This window comes from Oenanthe melanoleuca, chromosome 9 (assembly GCF_029582105.1).
Source record: "Oenanthe melanoleuca isolate GR-GAL-2019-014 chromosome 9, OMel1.0, whole genome shotgun sequence".
Taxonomy (NCBI): domain Eukaryota; kingdom Metazoa; phylum Chordata; class Aves; order Passeriformes; family Muscicapidae; genus Oenanthe; species Oenanthe melanoleuca.
Genome location: NC_079343.1, coordinates 13677894 through 13697107, shown reverse-complemented (window position 1 = coordinate 13697107; position 19214 = coordinate 13677894).

Genomic DNA, 19214 nt, shown 5'->3' with positions numbered 1-19214 from the left:
TTTACCCTGGAGTATATCCGGTGACATAATGTGACAATAATGACATCCCTAGTGGTGTTAATTGATTTTGTCCTGGTAGAGGAGGTAATTTGGCGTCCACAGCAGCTTCTAGATCACGGACCTACTGATTGTCTGCCGAGGTAATATTACTGTTAATGAAGAGAAAACACGCTTTCCTCTTTAAAAAACAATATGCTAATTAGGACAGACAATAGAGAGTCAGGGGTCATTTATTATTTTTAAACAGAGAGTTAATGCCAAGCGACTGGCATGGAAGTGCAAAACGACTGTAAATTAATAAGTGCAATTCCTGGCTCATAAAATCCATCGTCGCTGTTAAATAAAAAGAAGGGCATTCATGAAATATTCCGACCATCGGAATACTTGAAGGTGTGAATAATTAACAGCCACGAGTTAACATCCACCAGCTTGTAAAAGGTCTGATTAAAGGCAGTGTTCATCAGCCACCAAACTATCACAGCTCGCCGGGTCAACATCTCCTAATTAATGGTTTCTTATTAGAGAGATAAAACGTGTTTTCGGAGGAGAATTATTTTTTAAAAGGAACGAGTGTTTTCAGTGTAATGTGTGGAATAATTAAAACTCGTTTAACGGGGCTGAGCCTGCCCGGGCTCCTCGGGGGTGCTGCTGGGGACACTCCTGGCTCTGGTGGCACCGGGGGCTCTTGGAGAGGTGCCTGGGCAGATGCTTCACGCTGCTAAAACCCAACCCCAAAATCCAGATCTTCAGTTTTCCTGGAAAATACAGCAGCACCTAAACCAGCTCCCAGCTCTGGCTGATGGTGCTCCAAGCCTTCATTCTCGTTCTCACCTCCCCAGCTGAATTTGAGTATTTATTTATCTCCAGAAACAGGGACCCTTTGCATTCACCTGTTGCAAAACTCTCAATAGCAGAAAGACCTGGCGTCATCCCAAACTCAGAATCAACATGTTCTCTTGGCTTCTACTCCTTTTGCTGCTACATTAATATAAATAATCTTATTTTCAGAAATAATTTGGTTAATGGCTCTGGGAATGGGTTTGGAGTTTGGGATTTGTGTTTAGGATAGTTGTTATAACACTATAACCCATTTTGATATCCCTGGAAGGGTGAATTCCTATAAATTAGGAATGTTGGTCACTGGGATGCTACAAACAACGTCAGCTTGAATATTGAAGTGGAGAAAATACCATTTTAGTGCACAGATTGAGGAAATACCTCCCAGGATGAGCACGTCCCACTGATCCCCTTTTAGGGATTTTAGGGTGATTGCATTCCCATAAACACCCAGCTTGGAGGGGTTTGCCCCGGGTCATCACTGGGAGGAATAACCAGCCCCAGTCTGCCCAGTGAGCCACATCCATGGGGCTGGACGAGGAAAACCAGGAGGGGAAAGTGAGGAGGGATCCAGTGTCCCCTCAACCCCTCTGGTGTCACCAGGATCAGAGGAAAACGAGCTGTGGCACACCTGGGAATTGGGGCCTGAGCCCCCTGGGGAGGGTTATCACCACTAAACAACAACAAAGAGCTCTGCTGGCAGCGTGGCCCCCGAGCTTGGGGGGCTTGGGCTTTAATTTACCTTTTAAACACCGATTTCTGAGCGGGGACCTGCATCAAAAGCATCGCCTGGCGCTCATTTGCATTTAAAGAAGAGGAGTTCAAGCTCTCAAACCTCCAAATTCTGCACGAAGCAGGGGCTGGTGAGCCAATATTTACTCTGGGCTCATTTCGGGGCCTAAATGGCATTTTAGGAGCGGTTTTAATGAGGGAGCGCTGCGCATGCTTTGGACTCGCTCTAATGATCTGGAGGCGTGGCTAGGCTTTAATGATCCGCTTTAATAATTTATCAATAGAGTTTGTAAGTGCTAATTTGCACTTTTAGGTGCACGTTCTCCTTTTGAAGCCGCCACGCAACCCCCTATTAATGTTAATGGGAGTTGTGCTCACATTAAAAGGAGATTATAGCCCTAAGGTGTTTAACATCTGACTCAGGCAGGTCTGAAATCGCATCGCCGAATGTCGCCGCTTTCATTTCGGGGACGCCTTTTGGCTGGGTTGTCACCACGTCAGCAAAGGCAGCTTCAAACGAGGGGAAAAACTGGGCAGCGCTAAGTCGGTGCGATAGGGGTTAAAATGTTTGTAAAACATGGGAATTGTGTGCAGGGGTGGAATGAGAGGTTGGGTCTGGTAGGGCTGGGAAAGGGAGCTATGCCCTGGGAGCGAATTTTGAGATTTGTCTGCATCTGCGTAATCATCATGTGATAAATGATACGATTGTTAAATATAATTATTTGTTTGGTAATTGAATATAATTATTGTTTAATAAGGATCATGAGAAACTATGTAGTCGTGACAAGAATCACGAGAAAGGATGTTTGGGGGTCCTGATGAAAATTGCAAGAATTCCTGCTTGGATAAGATCAGTGTATACAATAGAACAATGTGGGTTTAATAATTAATTTATAGTTATATAACAAGAGGGGTATAAAAACATGTCCATTTCTAATCCATGTGGGAGTCAGATTTGGGTTTGCACCCCTGGTTCCCAGAGCTCTTCAATAAAAGCTCCTGCACCCAATCATCCTGTGATGATGCGTTTCTAACTAGTGCACCAGCCTTGACTTCTTAATCTCGGGTTTAAATCCAACTGCGGGGCGAGGCCGCAGCTCCAGAGGGTGGCGGTGTCACCCAGCGCTGTCCCCAGAGCCACCGAGGTGTGCCAGGGTTAATTCATGCCCAGGAAAAAGGGGAAGGGCCAGAAGTGTGGAAAACAGATTTCCTCCACTCGTTTAAGAGAGGCTCTAATCACTTCTGGGGGCAATTTTCGCCGTGGCATCGAATTCTGGCGTTTATGAATTGACATTTAATTAACGGCAAGGAGGTGAGGGCCTGTAGTTATCTCCTGACTTAACAAATCACTTCAGCAGGAATTCAAATCCTGTTTACTGCGCTGGAATTAATTGGGTTAAATGACATGGCCAAGGATCGATGCACGAGGGTTTCACCTCTTAACCCTTTTCTCAGCACACACCTTCCAAAAATTGGGGTTTGGGGGGACGAGTGGAGCAGAAGGGAATAATTTGGGTGGGGTTTGCACAGGGACGTGTTGGCTGACACAGAGAGAAGCGTGGACACAGCACAGAGGGATAATTAATGACTAAACCTCATCTTCTCCCCCAGAAATGGTGCCAGAGCTGCCTCAGCTCAACCACCGCCTGCATCACCTCACTGAGCTTTTCAGATTCCCTCTAAACTCCTTCAGAGGGATTTGGGGAGGGATCAGATGATATCCCTGGGGTCACTTGGGGTCAGCTGTCCGGGCTGGGTCCCCCCAGCTCCCCGTGCGCCCCCAGCTCTGCAGCAAAGCCCTGGGTGCCGTGTGAGCCCGGCTCAGCAAGAGCAAAACCAGCGCTGGGTTATCAGCGCTGCTCCCAGCACAAATCCCAGCCCCATCCCAGCACTGGAGGAGAATTAACTCTGCCGCAGCCGGGGCTGACACACGCTCATCAGGAGCCTGCTGATGAATTATGCATCTGCCCCACCTGGGAGTTCATATTTACCATATCTTGCTGCAATCCATTAGGAAGAACAAACATTGTATTTATCCAACACGCTCCAAAGCCGCTCATTTGCATCCCTGCCGCGAGGAGAAGGAGCCGGGGCGGCTGCCGGGGTCTGCAGGGTCCTGTCCGGGCTCAGACCCGGGGCTGGACACGCCTGGGGGGAGCTGGGGGGTGACTGCGGCTGAGGGTCAGGGCAGGGATGGGATGGAAGGGCTGGGACCTCGCTGCAGCCCGGGCTGCTGCTCCCCAAAACCCCCAGAACCCCCAGAACTCTCAGAACTCCAGCATTCCCATTATCCTCAGCATCCCCAGCACCCCAGAAACCTCAGAACCCCCAGAACCTCCAGCACCTTCAGAAACCCCAAAACCCTCAGAATTCTCAGAGCCCCAGCATTCCCAGAAGCCTCACCACCTTCAGAAGCCCCAGTACCCCCAGAACCCCCAGAACCTCAGCTCCCAGTGCCCCCAGCATCCTCAGCACCCCCAGAATCCCAGTACTCCCAGTACCTGTAACACCTGCAGCACCCTCAGTATCCCAATGCTCCCAGTTCCCCCAATCACCCCAGTAACCCCCAGCACCCCCATAGCCCCAGCACTGCCATCACCCCCATAGCCCCAGTGCCCCCAGCACCCGCAGCAGTGCCAGCACTGGCAGCACCCCAACACCCAGGGGTGCTGATGCCCAGCTGGGTGCGTGGGAGGGAGCCCGGGGAGCCCCCCAGCCCCTGCACGAACACAGGCTGGATTTGGGGAGCCAGGGAGGCAGAGGAATCCTGCTGTGCAAGGGAGAGGAGAGGGAGAGGGAGAGGGAGAGGGAGAGGGAGAGGGAGAGGGAGAGGGAGAGGGAGAGGGAGAGGGAGAGGGAGAGGGAGAGGGAGAGGGAGAGGGAGATGGAGAGGAGAGAGAGAGGAGAGCATCTCCCGCATTTCATCTCCGTCCCCGTCCCTGCAGGACGCGCCTCCCGCGCTCCGCCGTTTCAATCGCTCTGCCAGCGCCGTGTTTGAAGATGTCAGGGGACAGCGGGGCTCTGTGTGAAGCGAGCTGCAAGAAAAGACACGCTGAGCTCTGTTCGTGCTCGGGGACGAGCTCCTGAAAGCCTCCAGGAGCCCCCGGCCCGGCCCCGCTCCCGCTCCGGCCCCGCTCTCACCTGCGCGGTGCCCCAGGAGCATCTGGGCATCCCGGAGCGGCTGGGCAGGCTCAGCATCCCCAGGAGCGTTTAAAAAACCCCTTCCCTTCTTTCTTCCTACTCAACAACAAGAGAACTTCTCTTTTTTTGCTGACAGCCAGAATTTTTTTTTTTTTTTTTTTTTTTTTTTTCTCGAAAGCTGTGGCTGTTTCCTGCAGAGCTCCAGCAGCCCCCAGGGTCTCCTCTGCCCACCCAGGCAAACCCCGGGCAGGAACGTGCTGGGATGAGATAATTCCCATCCTCCGCAGCCCGGGGGGTCTGCAGGGGTGGAAATCAGGGAAAAAATGGGAAAACTCCTTCCCGAAGCCATGACTGAGGTGGAGGCTGTGTGGAGCACATCCATGGGAAACGGGAATGGCTTCACACGGAGGGAGGGCCGGGGTGGGTGGGATGTTGGGAATTAGGAATTCCTGGCTGGGATGGAATTCCCAGAGCTGCTGTGGCTGCCCCTGGATCCCTGGAAGTGTCCCAGGCCAGCCTGGACAGGGTTTGGAGTCCCTGGGACAGTGGGAGGTGTCCCTGCCCTTGGGACATCGGATGAGCTTTAATGTCCCTCCCAAGCCAAACCCTTCCGTGATTCTGTGATCGATGCTGCTGAAAGAATAAAGTCAAATATTGATATAAATATTTAAACTTCACTTAGGGCCTTCAGCGTCTATTTACTCCAAAGCATCCCCTTGGAAAGTTTCGTCGACATGATCTGCAAATTAAACAACTTTTCAAAGGACACTCCAGGGGCCGCACAGAGGACCCGCGGTCTCTGTTTTGTGTGGGATTTGTGCTTTAAGCCGGGTTTAAAGGGGGCGGCGGGTGCGGGCGGGGCAGAGGCGGGGGCGAGCGGGCGGGTGGCCGCGGTGGCCACGGGCGGGCTGGCACAGGGGCGCGGTGGCTCCCGGCAGGGCTGGGCACTCGCCACAGCCCGGGGAGACGGGAGCACATGAAAGGCGGGCTGGATTTGCCTTGCAATGACAGCTGCATATTAATCTAAAGAATTTCTGAAAAATCAAAAAGACATTTTTCAGCAGAATACACCCCTAGAGCCTCGATCCTAAAGCAAGGGAATAAACTTGAAACAGGATTGATTTCATCTTAAAGGGAATGGCTCTTTGAAATGCTACCAGCTGCAGTTGTCTTATTTGGTTTTCAATACTATAACAAAATTGTGCCATATTGTGTCAAATAAGGAGATAATATAACAGCTTTAAACAAATTTTGTAATTATGGGATCAATCAGAAATGAATTAAATCCGTGTGCATTAGGTAAGTGGTGCCACTGAATACTGAGTAGCTCCAAATATGGGAATGGAAATGGGAATGGGAATGGGGAATGGGAATGGGAATGGGAATGGGAATGGGAATGGGAATGGGGATGGGAATGGGAATGGAAATGGGAATGGGAATGGGAATGGGAGTGGGAATGGGAGTGGGAATAGGAATGGGAATGGGAATGGGAATGGGAATGGGAATGGGAATGGGGAATGGGAATGGGAATGGGAATGGGAATGGGAATGGGAATGGGAGTGGGGAATGGGAATGGGAATGGGAATGGGAATGGGAATGGGAGTGGGGAATGGGAATGGGAATGGGAGTGGGAATGGGAGTGGGAATGGGAGTGGGAGTGGGAATGGGAATGGGGATGGGGAATGGGAATGGGGAATGGGAATGGGAATGGGAATGGGAATGGGAATGGGAATGGGAATGGGAATGGGAATGGGAGTGGGAATGGGAATGGGAATGGGGAATGGGAATGGGAATGGGGAATGGGAGTGGGAATGGGGAATGGGAATGGGAATGGGAATGGGAGTGGGAGTGGGAGTGGGAGTGGGAATGGGAATGGGGATGGGGAATGGGAATGGGAATGGGAATGGGAATGGGAATGGGAATGGGAATGGGAATGGGAGTGGGAGTGGGAATGGGAGTGGGAATGGGAATGGGAATGGGAATGGGAATGGGAATGGGAGTGGGAATGGGAATGGGAATGGGAATGGGAGTGGGAATGGGAATGGGGAATGGGAATGGGAATGGGAATGGGAGTGGGAATGGGAATGGGAATGGGAATGGGAATGGGAATGGGAATGGGAATGGGGAATGGGAATGGGAATGGGAGTGGGAATGGGAGTGGGAAATGGGAGTTGGAATGTGCTGGGAATGGGAGTGGGAGTGGGAATGGGAGTGGGAATGGGAATGGGGAATGGGAATGGGAATGGGAATGGGAGTGGGAATGGGAGTGGGAATGGGAGTGGGAATGCTGCTCCAGCACGGTGCTGGTGGCACTCAGGATGTTCTCCCTGCCCTTGTCCAGGTGGTTCCAGGGTGGATTTGTGTTCCTGCAGCCAGCTGTGTGCCCCATAAATAAATAAAGCTGTGTGCCCCACAGAGCCACCACTCTCCTGGGATTTACCCTTGGGAATGACACCAGGACACAAACCAAACTCCTGGGATTTACCTTTGGGTGTTTGGAATGGTACCAGGACATAAACCAGTGCATCATTGTGTGATCCCACCAGGGACTAATAAAACTATTATTTGGAAAAGCTTTTGCATATTTAACATTCTTATATAAACTGGAGCATCCCAAATCAGGCCTTTCTGCTCTTTCAAGAACGAGGGATGCTGTTAGGGAATAATACATTAATAGCTGAGATGCTGCACACACTTTTTTCTGAGGCTGTTCCTGCACAACTTGAATAATTCTGTTGATTCCTCCACTTGAACATCAAATCTGTATTTGAGCTGCTGTCTTAGAAGCTGCTGCCACAGCTGGAGCTGCAGGATGAGTGAAAACAAGAATCTGTGAACACAGGCAGCACAGGAGGGGGGTTGTGTGCAGGAGTGCTCATCATCCCTCCCCAAAATTGGGCTCTTCGTTTCTTTGTACTCTGTTTGATTTCCCTTTCCCACATTTCCTTCAGATTCCCATTTTCCTTCAGGGCAGCAGCACAGAGCTCAGCTGGGACAGGATTTGTATGAGTATCAGGAGCCCAAGTTTTGCGTGGCTGGGAAATGCAAACCCCATTTTCTCTTTTGGAAAGCAAATTCCAGCAGTGGGAGAGATCAGGAGCTGAGGAATTTTGCAATCCCTGAAATTGTCAATATAATTATCCAAAAAATCCCTCTCCCCAGATGGATTGCTCTCCTTCATCCTGAGCAGAATCCAGGGACCCCAAACTCCTGGAGATGTGAGGACTGAGGGAGCATGGAGAGAAGCAACCATTCTCCTAGAAATGGGGAATTTAATGTCTTAAAGAGCCAAAATGCAATTTTTCTGGTTGTTTTCTAGAAGATTGAACAGTTTTTCTTTCCATGGTCAGGGCACATCACTGAGCACAGCCTCCCCACAGTCCTGGAGCTGCTCCCCAGTGCTCCAAACATCTTGGAGGAGAATCATGAGAGGAGCTGGATCTTTTCCAAAGGAATTTCCAAATCTCCTCCTCTTCCACGTGTCTTATTGACTGTGGCCTTGTTATCTGAAAGGATTTATGAGGAATTTGGGTTTGCTCCTCTCTCAGCAGCACCTACTGAAGAGAAACCTCGTTTCCATTGCTCTGTCACCATTGTTCTCTGGCTGGTGGCTCCACATCCCCATTTTCACTTAAAACCCAGAATTCCCAGGAGATGCTGTACAGGGAATGCTGTTCAAGGAATTCAGTGCAGGGAATGCAGTGCAGGCAATGCTGTACAGGGAATTCTGGTACAGGGAATGCAGTGCTGTGCAGGGAATGCTGTACAGGGATTGCAGTGCAGGGAATTCTGTGCAGGGAATGCAGTGCAGGGAATGCAGTGCAGGGAATGCAGTGCAGGGAATTCTGGTGCAGGGAATGCTGTGTAGGGAATGCAGTGCATGGAATTCTGTGAAGGGATTGCAGTGCAGGGGATGCAGTGCAGGAAATGCAGTGCATGGAATTCTGGTGCAGGGAATGCAGTGCAGGGGATGCAGTGCAGGGAATTCTGGTGCAGGGAATGTTGTGCAGGGAATGCTGTACAGGGAATTCTGTGCAGGGAATGCTGTGCTGTGAAGGGAATGCAGTGCAGGGGATGCAGTGCAGGGGATGCTGTACAGGGAATTCTGGTGCAGGGAATGCTGTACAGGGAATGCTGTGTAGGGAATGCAGTGCAGGAAGTGCAGTGCATGGAATTCTGGTGCAGGGAATGCAGTGCAGGGAATGCTGTACAGGGAATTCTGTGAAGGGATTGCAGTGCAGGGGATGCAGTGCAGGGAATTCTGGTGCAGGGAATGCTGTACAGGGAATTCTGTGCAGGGAATGCTGTACAGGGAATGCTGTGCAGGGGATGCTGTACAGGGAATTCTGGTGCAGGGAATGCTGTACAGGGAATTCTGTGCAGGGAATGCTGTACAGGGATTGCAGTGCAGGGAATTCTGTGCAGGGAATGCTGTGCTGTGGAGGGAATGCAGTGCAGGGAATGCTGGAGATGCACACATGTTTTGGATGAAGGGTGGCCACGTGCAGCTGGTGCTTACAAGGTTTTACATGGGTCCGGATTTTCCATCTGTCATGTTGGCTGTGAAGCCACCCTGGGTTGCTGCAGATTTCCTCTTCACTCAGGGGTGTAGGGAAAAGCAGGAGAACTCCCTCCCCACCCCAGCAAATTTCCCAGATTTGCCCTGGCAGATCACACATTTTAATCACTGTGTACACTCCACCACGTTAAACTATTCCCATTTATTTATATAACAGATCCAGTGTTGTTTAATTAATTTGGGCTGAGAGGAATGATCAAACATTCACCAACAACTTCACCTTTGGGACTGGCAGTGAGAAACCCTTGTGCTGTGCAGGGCCAGAGCCAGGACAGCATTCCTGGGGGGGTTTTTCATGAGAGGAAAGTGTCCCTGTGCCCCTTGGTGTCACCCTGAGGACACCAGAGTTGAGACAAGCAGTGCTGGGCTGGCAGGAAAAGTGTGAGAGACACAGGCTGGTCCCAGGTGAAAAACCTCAGAGGAGCACAAAGCAAAGGCAGGACAAACCCAGGCAGCTGCCAAGAAGCTGGGGAGGTTTTCCATCACTGTCCCTGCATCCCATGAGGGTCCAAGGGCTTCCCAACACTGGCAGCCAGAGCTGTTCCTGTCCTAAGGATCTCCTTTGCACAAGACATCAGAAACTACAACACAACAAAAATCCCCCCTCCCCTTTTCTAAGGGTCTCATCACACTGAAAACTTGCTGGGGTTTGTGACAGCACTTTTACATAAAAATACAAGAATTCAGATTCAGCACCAAAAATCACATTAGCAGAGAGTTGGAGCGAGAAGATCAACATTTATTACATCCCCATCATACACCTGCTTTCAAGTATGAAATGGAATATTGGATAAAGAGGGTTTAAAATCAAACCTGTCTCCAGCTTCGTGCTTGGGGCAAGTTCTTGCAGCGCCAGCACTGCCAGGGTCGTGTCAAATTGGCTGTTGGGATCCAAAACACAACTCAAATCATTTGTCTGTTGTGGTTTGGAGATGGAACTGATACATGTGGGTAAGGGGGAGACTGGGAGGAAGGAATTGCTGCATCTGGATGAGATTTCAGAATCTATTCTGAGTGCTCTGAGGTTTTGGGGCAGTGCAGAGCCCTTTCACCTCACACTGTTTCTAAACCCTAAATCTCACTTCCTTTCAGGGAGATGTGGATTTTACCAGGGTGTGGATGGGCTCAGCTCACTGTGGGATGCTCTGAATCACCAAACACCCTGAGCTGGGAGGGACCCACAGGGACTGGGGAGACTCTGCCTGCCCTGCCTGCACTTCCACTGCCAGGAAAAGGCAGCAGCCATGGGAGGGTTATCTGCACAAGCAGTGGTGGGATTTGGTGTCAGCAGCATTTTTGGGGTGTTTTTTGTAGCAGTATCAGCTCAATATCCAAGCATTTCACCTCCAGGACAAGCCATGACCCCTGAACTTGCCCTTTGCAGAAGTTTCTGCAGTTCTGTGGCACAAACAGGCAAAAGATGTTGGTTTTCTTTGGAAAAACTTCACCCTCCAACCGCTGGCTCCCCACCCATCCCACAGCACCTCCCACAGCCCCAGCAGGAAAACCACAGGGATTATCCACCAGGAGAGAGGGAGAAACATCCACATGTGTGCAGGGAGAGAAGCAATAAATAACAAATGAGATCTGATTATGTAACACAATCTTATTTTCGATGTGCAGACGAACGATGCAATAATAAATCAAACCTTTGTGTTTCACCAGATCAGAGCCAGCTCCAAACTGCAACATCTGGAGCTCTGGCTGGGCCTTCCAAATTCTGGGGGTACCTGGACCCCAAGGTTCAGCTCCAGCAGAGCAGATGGAAAAATCTGAAGTTTAACTCTTGTGGTTATCACACAAGTAGCAGCACACAGGGAGAGCACATCACCCTCCATGGCAATGTGCAGGATGGGTGGGATTTCTTTTTTAAATTTCTTTTTAAAGCAGAAGGGAAAAGGAAGAGACTCAGGGAATTGTTCAGTTTGGGACAGCCTGGGCATCCCCTGCTCCCCCCCTAGGATAGAACCCCAAATCCACACCTGGAGCACGTCTCACTGTCAAGTCTTGCCTGATCTTCGATCACCTGTTTGACATTTTGGCCAAACCAGGTGAAAAGTTTGCCAAAAAAGCAGCGGCCCCGTGCCAAGCTGAAACCTGAAAGCTGGGAAATGACGGGCACAGCTTGGACAGGCTCGGGAAGCAGGGGCTGCTAAAAGCAGGGAAGTGAAGGAACAAAGGAGTGAAGGAATAAAGGAATAAAGGAGTGAAGGAGTGAAGCAGCACGGCTGCAGTTTGGTTCTCGTTCCGTGGCGGATTTCCAGCCGGGAGCAGAGCAGGAGCAGCGGCTCCGTGTGGAGCCGAGCGCCGCAGAGTTTGGGATTCACGGCTCGGCAGCGCTGGAACAGCAACTGCTCCATCTGCTGGGAGCGGCTCCGGCTGCGGTGGGATGCGGGATGGGACTGGGGTGGGATGTGGGATATGGGATGTGGGATGTGGGATGGGACTGGGGTGGGATGTGGGATATGGGATGTGGGATGGGATTGGGGTGGGATGTGGGATGGGATTGGGGTGGGATGTGGGATATCTTGTAGGATGGGATGTGGGATGCAGACTGGGATGCGGGATGTGATGTGGGATGTGGGATATCATGTGGGATGTGATGTGGGATGCAGAATGTGATGTGGGATGTGGGATGTCATGTGGGATGTGATGCAGCATGGGATGTGTGACGTGAGATGCGGGATGTGATGTGAGATGTGACGGGATGCGGGATGTGATGCGGGATGGGATGTGGGATATGGGATATCATGCGGGATGCGGGATGGGATGTGGGATGTGGGATATCATGAGGGATCCAAGATGTGATGTGGGATGTGGGATACCATGCGGGATGCGGCTCGCAGCTCCCCCCGCAGAGCAGCAGCGATGTCCCGGCAGTCCCGGCATCCCGGGCTCGCGGTATCCCGGGAATCCCGGCTGGAGGGCGGGACAGGGCACGGTCCTAAAGACACGAGCTGAGCCCGGCCGGCTGCCCTCGGGTCAGAAACCAATCGCTTAAAGGAACGGGATTTGATCAGATACGAGGGGAACATCTGATCAGATATGAGGAGACTGCAGGACTCATCCCTGAATTAATGATTGTGGGACTGCTTGGATATTGATGGCTCCATGCATTCATTTGGCCAACCTGAATGAGCCCCCACCCCTGAAGGGATCAAAATGCCCATGATGGAATCAAACCACCCCAAAAGGGATCAAAATGCCCCTGGTGGAACCAAGCCACACCAGAAGGGATCAAAATATCCCAGGTGGAATCAAACCACCCCAGAAAGGATCAAAATACCCCCAGTGGAACCAAACCACCCCAAAAGGGATCAAAATGCCCCTGGTGGAATCAAACCACCCCAGAAGGGATCAAAGTGCCCCAAAAAGACCAATTGCCTGGCTGTGGGTGCTCAGATGTGTGATGGGAGAGCCTGGCCCTGGGCCCAGAGGCTCACAGGGTTTCTGTGCTACCCAAAGTGCCTGATGGATATGGAGACAGCCAGGCATGGATGTTGGAAGGAGAAAGGAAGAAATACTTCCTTGCTTTCTAAGCCTGGCATTTTTGTGCCTCAGCAAATCGGCGTCGCTACCACGGGCAGTCCTTCCTTTAAAATATGGGCATTTCTCTGCTGGAAATGCTTTCCTGCACTATTTCCTTGACCTGAAAGCTGGAGTGTCAATACATCAGCTCTGAAGTCTGCTGAGTGCCTAGAAAAAAGGGGATATCATCTCCAAAATGAGTGCCCACCAGGCTCTGTCAGCTCTGCCAGCACGGAGCAGCTCTTTGCAACTTTGATTTACTGGCAATTGTTGGAAAAGGAGCAAGCAAGGAATGAAAACCCAATATTTCCATTACCGTTTACTTAATAAAAAAATATTGTAGGGAAGTCAGACATCATAAAACGCCCATCCTCGCTCTGTATTTACAGGGTCATCCAATAACTTGAGCCAGACCAGTAATCAATTTGAAAAAGCCCTTTGCAATTGAAGGCACAGACAAGTGAGTGCTCCATGTCAATATTGCCAGGGCAGAGCAGCAGCCACGCTGCCCTGGAGCACCCCAAACACTCCAGGCTGAGTCAGAGCCCTCAGAGGGATGAGGGCTCACAGGGAGCACTGGAGGGGGAGGATTCATTTCCAAGGAGTCTTTTGGAATATTGAGAAATTCCTTCTCCAGCGTGCCCACAGTTTTCTGCATCACCCACTCACAGAGCAGCTTCTCTCATTGATGTGGAGGGGATTTTTGTCATCAAGCTCTGGGATTCTGGCTGACCCACAGGGCAGAATTTTGCCTGTGGCAAGAAAAGATCAGTCCTGAGGAGGTGGTTCCTGCTCTCCCCCCTGCCTGGGCTGCTCCTGGTCCTTCCCATTGCCACAGGAATGGTTTGGGTTGGAAGGGACCTCAGACCCATCTGGTTCTGAGCCCGTGGGCTGCTGCCTTTGGGGGCATCTCCTGTCCAGCTCAGAGCTGAGGCTCTGCTCGTGGCCAGCTCCCAGTGTTCGGCTTCCTCAGAGTCACTTGGGGCCAGCAGAATTTCCTTCAAGAGGAGAAACCTCTGCTGAAGAAACCCAAGCTGAATTCCCAGTGAGGGCCATTCCCTCTGGATGTGTTCCCAGCCTGGAAAATTTCCTCCAGCAGAACAGGGGCTGAGCTCCAGGCAGGAGAGGCTGGACCAAGGCAAGACACACAATCCTCATCCCTCCTGCTGTCTGCAGCACCCTCCAAAGACATTTTGAGATAAAATGTGCTGGTCTGGGAGCTGCTCATTCTGGGGCTCATGGAGAGCAGTGCCTGGTCCCTGGATCCCCAGGGAGCAGGAGGGGCCCTGCTGGGAATTCAAAGCAGCATTTCTGCCAGAGTCACCCAGCATCTCTCATTTCTCAGTCCGTGGTTTAATCTATTTTAATGATTATCAATACTGATGGTGAGTGTAATCACCTTGTCTGATACAATTGCTAGAATCTAGAAGTCAACTTGATTTTAATGGTTTATCATTAGGAGTATTATTTAGTCGGATTAAACTGGTCTTAATTCCTCCACAGTCATTATTTAAAAGCTGTTTGGAGCACATTAGGGCGACCCCCCTCATCCTGGAATGAATCAATGCCCTGTCTCCATCCCATATATTTCCAGCGGCCTCTCACAAGCAGCCACACGATGGACACCGAGGCACTGGGAGCTGTGAATATTCATGAGCCCTCCCTCCTGCCAGGGGCTCCTTAAACCGCGGGCAGGAGGGTGGGGAATGCAGGATGGGGAATGCAGGGATGGAATGCAGGGATGGAATGCAGGGATGGGGAATGCAGGGATGGAATGCAGGGAGGGAATGCAGGGATGGGGAATGCAGGGATGGAATGCAGGGATGGAATGCAGGGATGGAATGCAGGGATGGAATGCAGGGATGGAATGCAGGATGGGGAATGCAGGGATGGAATGCAGGGATGGAATGCAGGGATGGAATGCAGGGATGGAATGCAGGGATGGAATGCAGGGATGGGGAATGCAGGGATGGGGAATGCAGGGATGGAATGCAGGGATGGGGAATGCAGGGATGGAATGCAGGGATGGGGAATGCAGGGATGGAATGCAGGGATGGAATGCAGGGATGGGGAATGCAGGGATGGAATGCAGGGATGGAATGCAGGGATGGAATGCAGGGATGGGGAATGCAGGGATGGAATGCAGGGATGGGGAATGCAGGGATGGGGAATGCAGGGATGGGGAATGCAGGGATGGGGAATGCAGGGATGGGGAATGCAGGATGGGGAATGCAGGGATGGGGAATGCAGGATGGGGAATGCAGGGATGGAATGCAGGGATGGGGAATGCAGGGATGGAATGCAGGGATGGAATGCAGGGATGGAATGCAGGGATGGGGAATGCAGGGATGGAATGCAGGGATGGGGAATGCAGGGATGGAATGCAGGGATGGGGAATGCAGGGATGGGGAATGCAGGGATGGAATGCAGGGATGGGGAAATGCAGGATGGGGAATGCAGGGATGGGGAATGCAGGGATGGAATGCAGGGATGGAATGCAGGGATGGAATGCAGGGATGGGGAATGCAGGGATGGAATGCAGGGATGGGGAATGCAGGGATGGAATGCAGGGATGGAATGCAGGGATGGAATGCAGGGATGGAATGCAGGGATGGAATGCAGGGATGGAATGCAGGGATGGAATGCAGGGATGGAATGCAGGGATGGGGAATGCAGGGATGGAATGCAGGGATGGGGGTTGGAGAGGCTGGAGCAGCGTCCAGGGGAGAGTGACAGAGATTCGTGGCCAGTGCTGTGCTGCCAGGGAATGTCTGGGGGCATCCCTGTCACCTGCCAGGGCAGGGGACACAGCCCAGCGGCGATCCCAGCTCATCCCAGTATGGAACAGGAGAACTGGGATGTTCCAGCAGCGATCCCAGCTCATCCCAGTATGGAGCAGGAGAACTGGGATGTTCCAGCAGCGATCCCAGCTCATCCCAGTATGGAACGGGAGAACTGGGATGTGTCCCTGCTTGGTGACACTGCAGCCACTGGCACAAGAACATTCCATGTCCTTTCCAAAATATCAACTTGTTGTACCAAAATAATTGTAGGAGCAGCTTTTGTTGCTTCCAGAGGATGCTGAAGAGCTCATTGAAAGGGCACAGAGGGAGTGAGAGGCTGGAGTGACCAACTGTGGCTGTGCTGCTCCACCCTTGAGCTGAACCAGCTTCCCAGAGCACAAATTTGGGGAGTGGGAGCACAGGGATGGAGCTGGGACAAGCTCACATTCCAGGAGAAGGCAGGAGGTGCAAATAAAGCAGAGTTTTCTTATTTCAGACACAGTTTTCTTACTGAACAAGGGATCAAACCTGGGGTGAATTGGTTTTAAATGGGATTAATTTGTTTAAAAATAAAGCCCTGAGGACATTTTAGATGTTTCATTTAGTTAATGAGATTTCCATGATAGTCAAAACAATGAAATTAGCAAACAATGCTGTTAATCTCGGATTACAAGCAGCACCAGGGAAGAATTAGTAAAATAAATCAAGAAGATTTAAAGCACTTTGCTCTCCAATAAAGTAGCTGGGATGGGAGCTCTGTGCTGTGTTTTCCTGGGATTAAGGAAGAGGTGAGCAGGATCTTTCACCCTCTAACCTGGAATATCTGAGCATGGAAATAACATTTTCTCAAGCCTAAGATTTGATTTAACCCATACACTACTTACTTATATATGACCTATCAGTAAATAACTGCCACAGCTTCACACTTAAAAATTCAAATTATTTTCAATCAAAAGCCCCAACTTAAATCACAGCAACTTTATGCACCCCACATTTGGCTGTTCTAACCAAGTAGTATAAAACAGGAATAAAAGACATCCCAAAACAGGATTACACAGAGCAGCAATGAAAGCAGAAATAATCTTTGAAGAAATGATGGAAGAACAAATTCTAAGGGCATTAAGAAGGAACAAGTCATGGTTTCAATCACAGCCAGGCAGGAGATTGCTAATCTCATGTGTACAACAGATAAATCTGGGAGGACAACAAATTGCATTTTAATTTATGGACTGAAAAGGTTAATTTTTAATTCCCTCTACTCACTCCAGAAATCAGGGAAATACTGATTGAAACTAATTAAGTAATGGAGTTCTCCAAGGTGGATCCTCAAAAACACAGGGACAACATTTCATTTTCAGTTTGTGCTTCTGGCAGGAACTTAAATACAATCCATTGAATCCATTCTTTATTATTCAAAAACAAAGTTATTTTTGATAAATTTTTATTATTTAAAACCAAAATTTATATTGTGTCCCTTTAAGTTACCTGAAATCAAAGGAGCTTCGTGATCAGCCCACAGATGTATAAAAGGAGAGGCTGGTAAGGAGAAGATTAAATGCAAAATAATCACAATTCTCCATGAGTTGTGCTGGATAATTGAGGAGTTTTGAGTTCTGGGCTTGGTACAAACACTTGGGTTTCTAGTGGAGGTTTCCCTGTGAGCTGGGATTGAGAATGATGGAGAATCTTGGAGTTTTTAAGGCTGGAAAAGCCACCCCAAGCCCCTGGGCTGCAGCACCCTGAGCCACCACGTTGGCAACAGAGCTCTGCAGTGAATAAATGATCAACACTAATTATGTGCAGCTTATCAAAGAGTATTTCCAGAAGGTTTTCCCAGCAAATATATTAGCTGCTTCTATTATTATTATTGTAATTATTACTATTACTATTACTTTTTTTTTTTTTTAATGTTTAACTGCCAAAATACTGAACCCAGGAACTTTCAGAGCCCAGAGTGGAGGACAGAACCAAAGAGAGCTCCAGAGTAAAATTTCCATCAGCCACTGAGCTACGGCAGCAAATTTATTCCATGAAATTAAACGATGTACTGACAATTAAAAAATTTGAGATGAGTTTAAAAACTGAGTTTAAAAACTGGAGGCAACCCCAAGCATTTACAGGAGTGCAGAGAAGTTGAATGTCTGGCTGGGAAACTCTCCTGGCTCAATTGTCAGGCCAGGTTTCTATTTTTAGCCCAGTAATTAAATTGCAGAACCTGATGTTTTGTGGAGGGAGAGAAAGGATTCCAAAGGTGCAGGAGAAGTCTGTGCACAGCATCTTGGCTCTTGCTGAATAAACTCTGGCTATCCAGTCCCAGCCTGGCCATCTTTAATGAAAAGGAAAACATGTGGAAGAGCTGAACACAATTCCCTCACAATAGGGTGATGTCAAAGAAAAAAAAAAAAAAAAGGAAAAAATCTCGGTGAAGGTTTTTTTTCTGAACTAAACACAAAGCAGAGTTGTTTGGGTTTGGAGGAAGGACTCAGGGGAGGAAATAAGAGGAAAGGACGAAGTTTTCCAGAAAAACTTGCACTAGATTCAGGCTCTTAGAAACTTCAGGATGGTGCTGCTCCAAGAGCAAGGGCTGGACTGATTCAGGACTTGGAAACATGCAGGACTGCAGCCCAGTGTGCAAGGGAAACATTAAATAGTCATGCACAGAACATGAAGCTCTGCTAAAATCCAAACCTGGATTTAGCATCTCTGACAAGCTCCAGAACATCTCCAGGAATCCCAAGCAGCTCTTGCTGCAAAGTGAGAGGAAACATTGCCTGGGAAAGGAAACTCTGTCCAGTTTGTAATTCAAATGTGAGTGATGAAACTCCTCTCAAAGTGAACAGGAGGGCAGCTCATGCTGTACAATTGAACATCCCCATTAATTAAAGGAAAACTTGTGCCACCAAGGCTTTGGGGTAAGGGTGTTGCTGTCCTGTTAAAGCAGGCTGAAGAGTTCCAGGGGAATCCTGCTCCTCAGCACAGCCCATTTGTTTCCAGGGTGAGTCCCTGGCAGATGGAAGCACTGAGAGAGTGCAGCAGACACAGAGTGAGTGAACTCCTAATCCTGCCTTGGACCTTGAGAAATGAGGGTTTGTTTTCCACCTAATGAAACTCTGGACACAATCAGGAATAAAGTCAGCCAGAATTAGGCAATTTCTCCTCAAAACAGACTGCTACACAAATAGCAATGATGAAACACCTCCCTCTTAGAAATCAGGACTTTTGGGCTGAATTCCTCTTTTCCAAGACCCAGGTGAGCCTGTCCTTTGGTTTCTGGACTGAAGTGACAGATAAATTTGTCAGATTTTTATTTTCTTGCTTGGCAAGAGGCAGCAGTGAAGCTCTTTTGAAAAGCAGTGCCTTCCTTACCTTCAGGGCTCTCCAGGCAGGAGGTCTGCTTTTGTTTTCTCTTGATTACAAATACTTCATCCATTCCCAACCAACACTTTATACTTGACCAGATTCCTGTAAGCTCCTCAACCTGATCTGGAAGCATCTGTTTCCAATCCAATTTGAACTGGAGGACTATTAACCAGATTGGATTCAGACCCCAATCAAGGCAGAGCCCAGGAATTGATGTCATGTGCAGGCTGGCACTGCAATCCCAGGACAGGGAA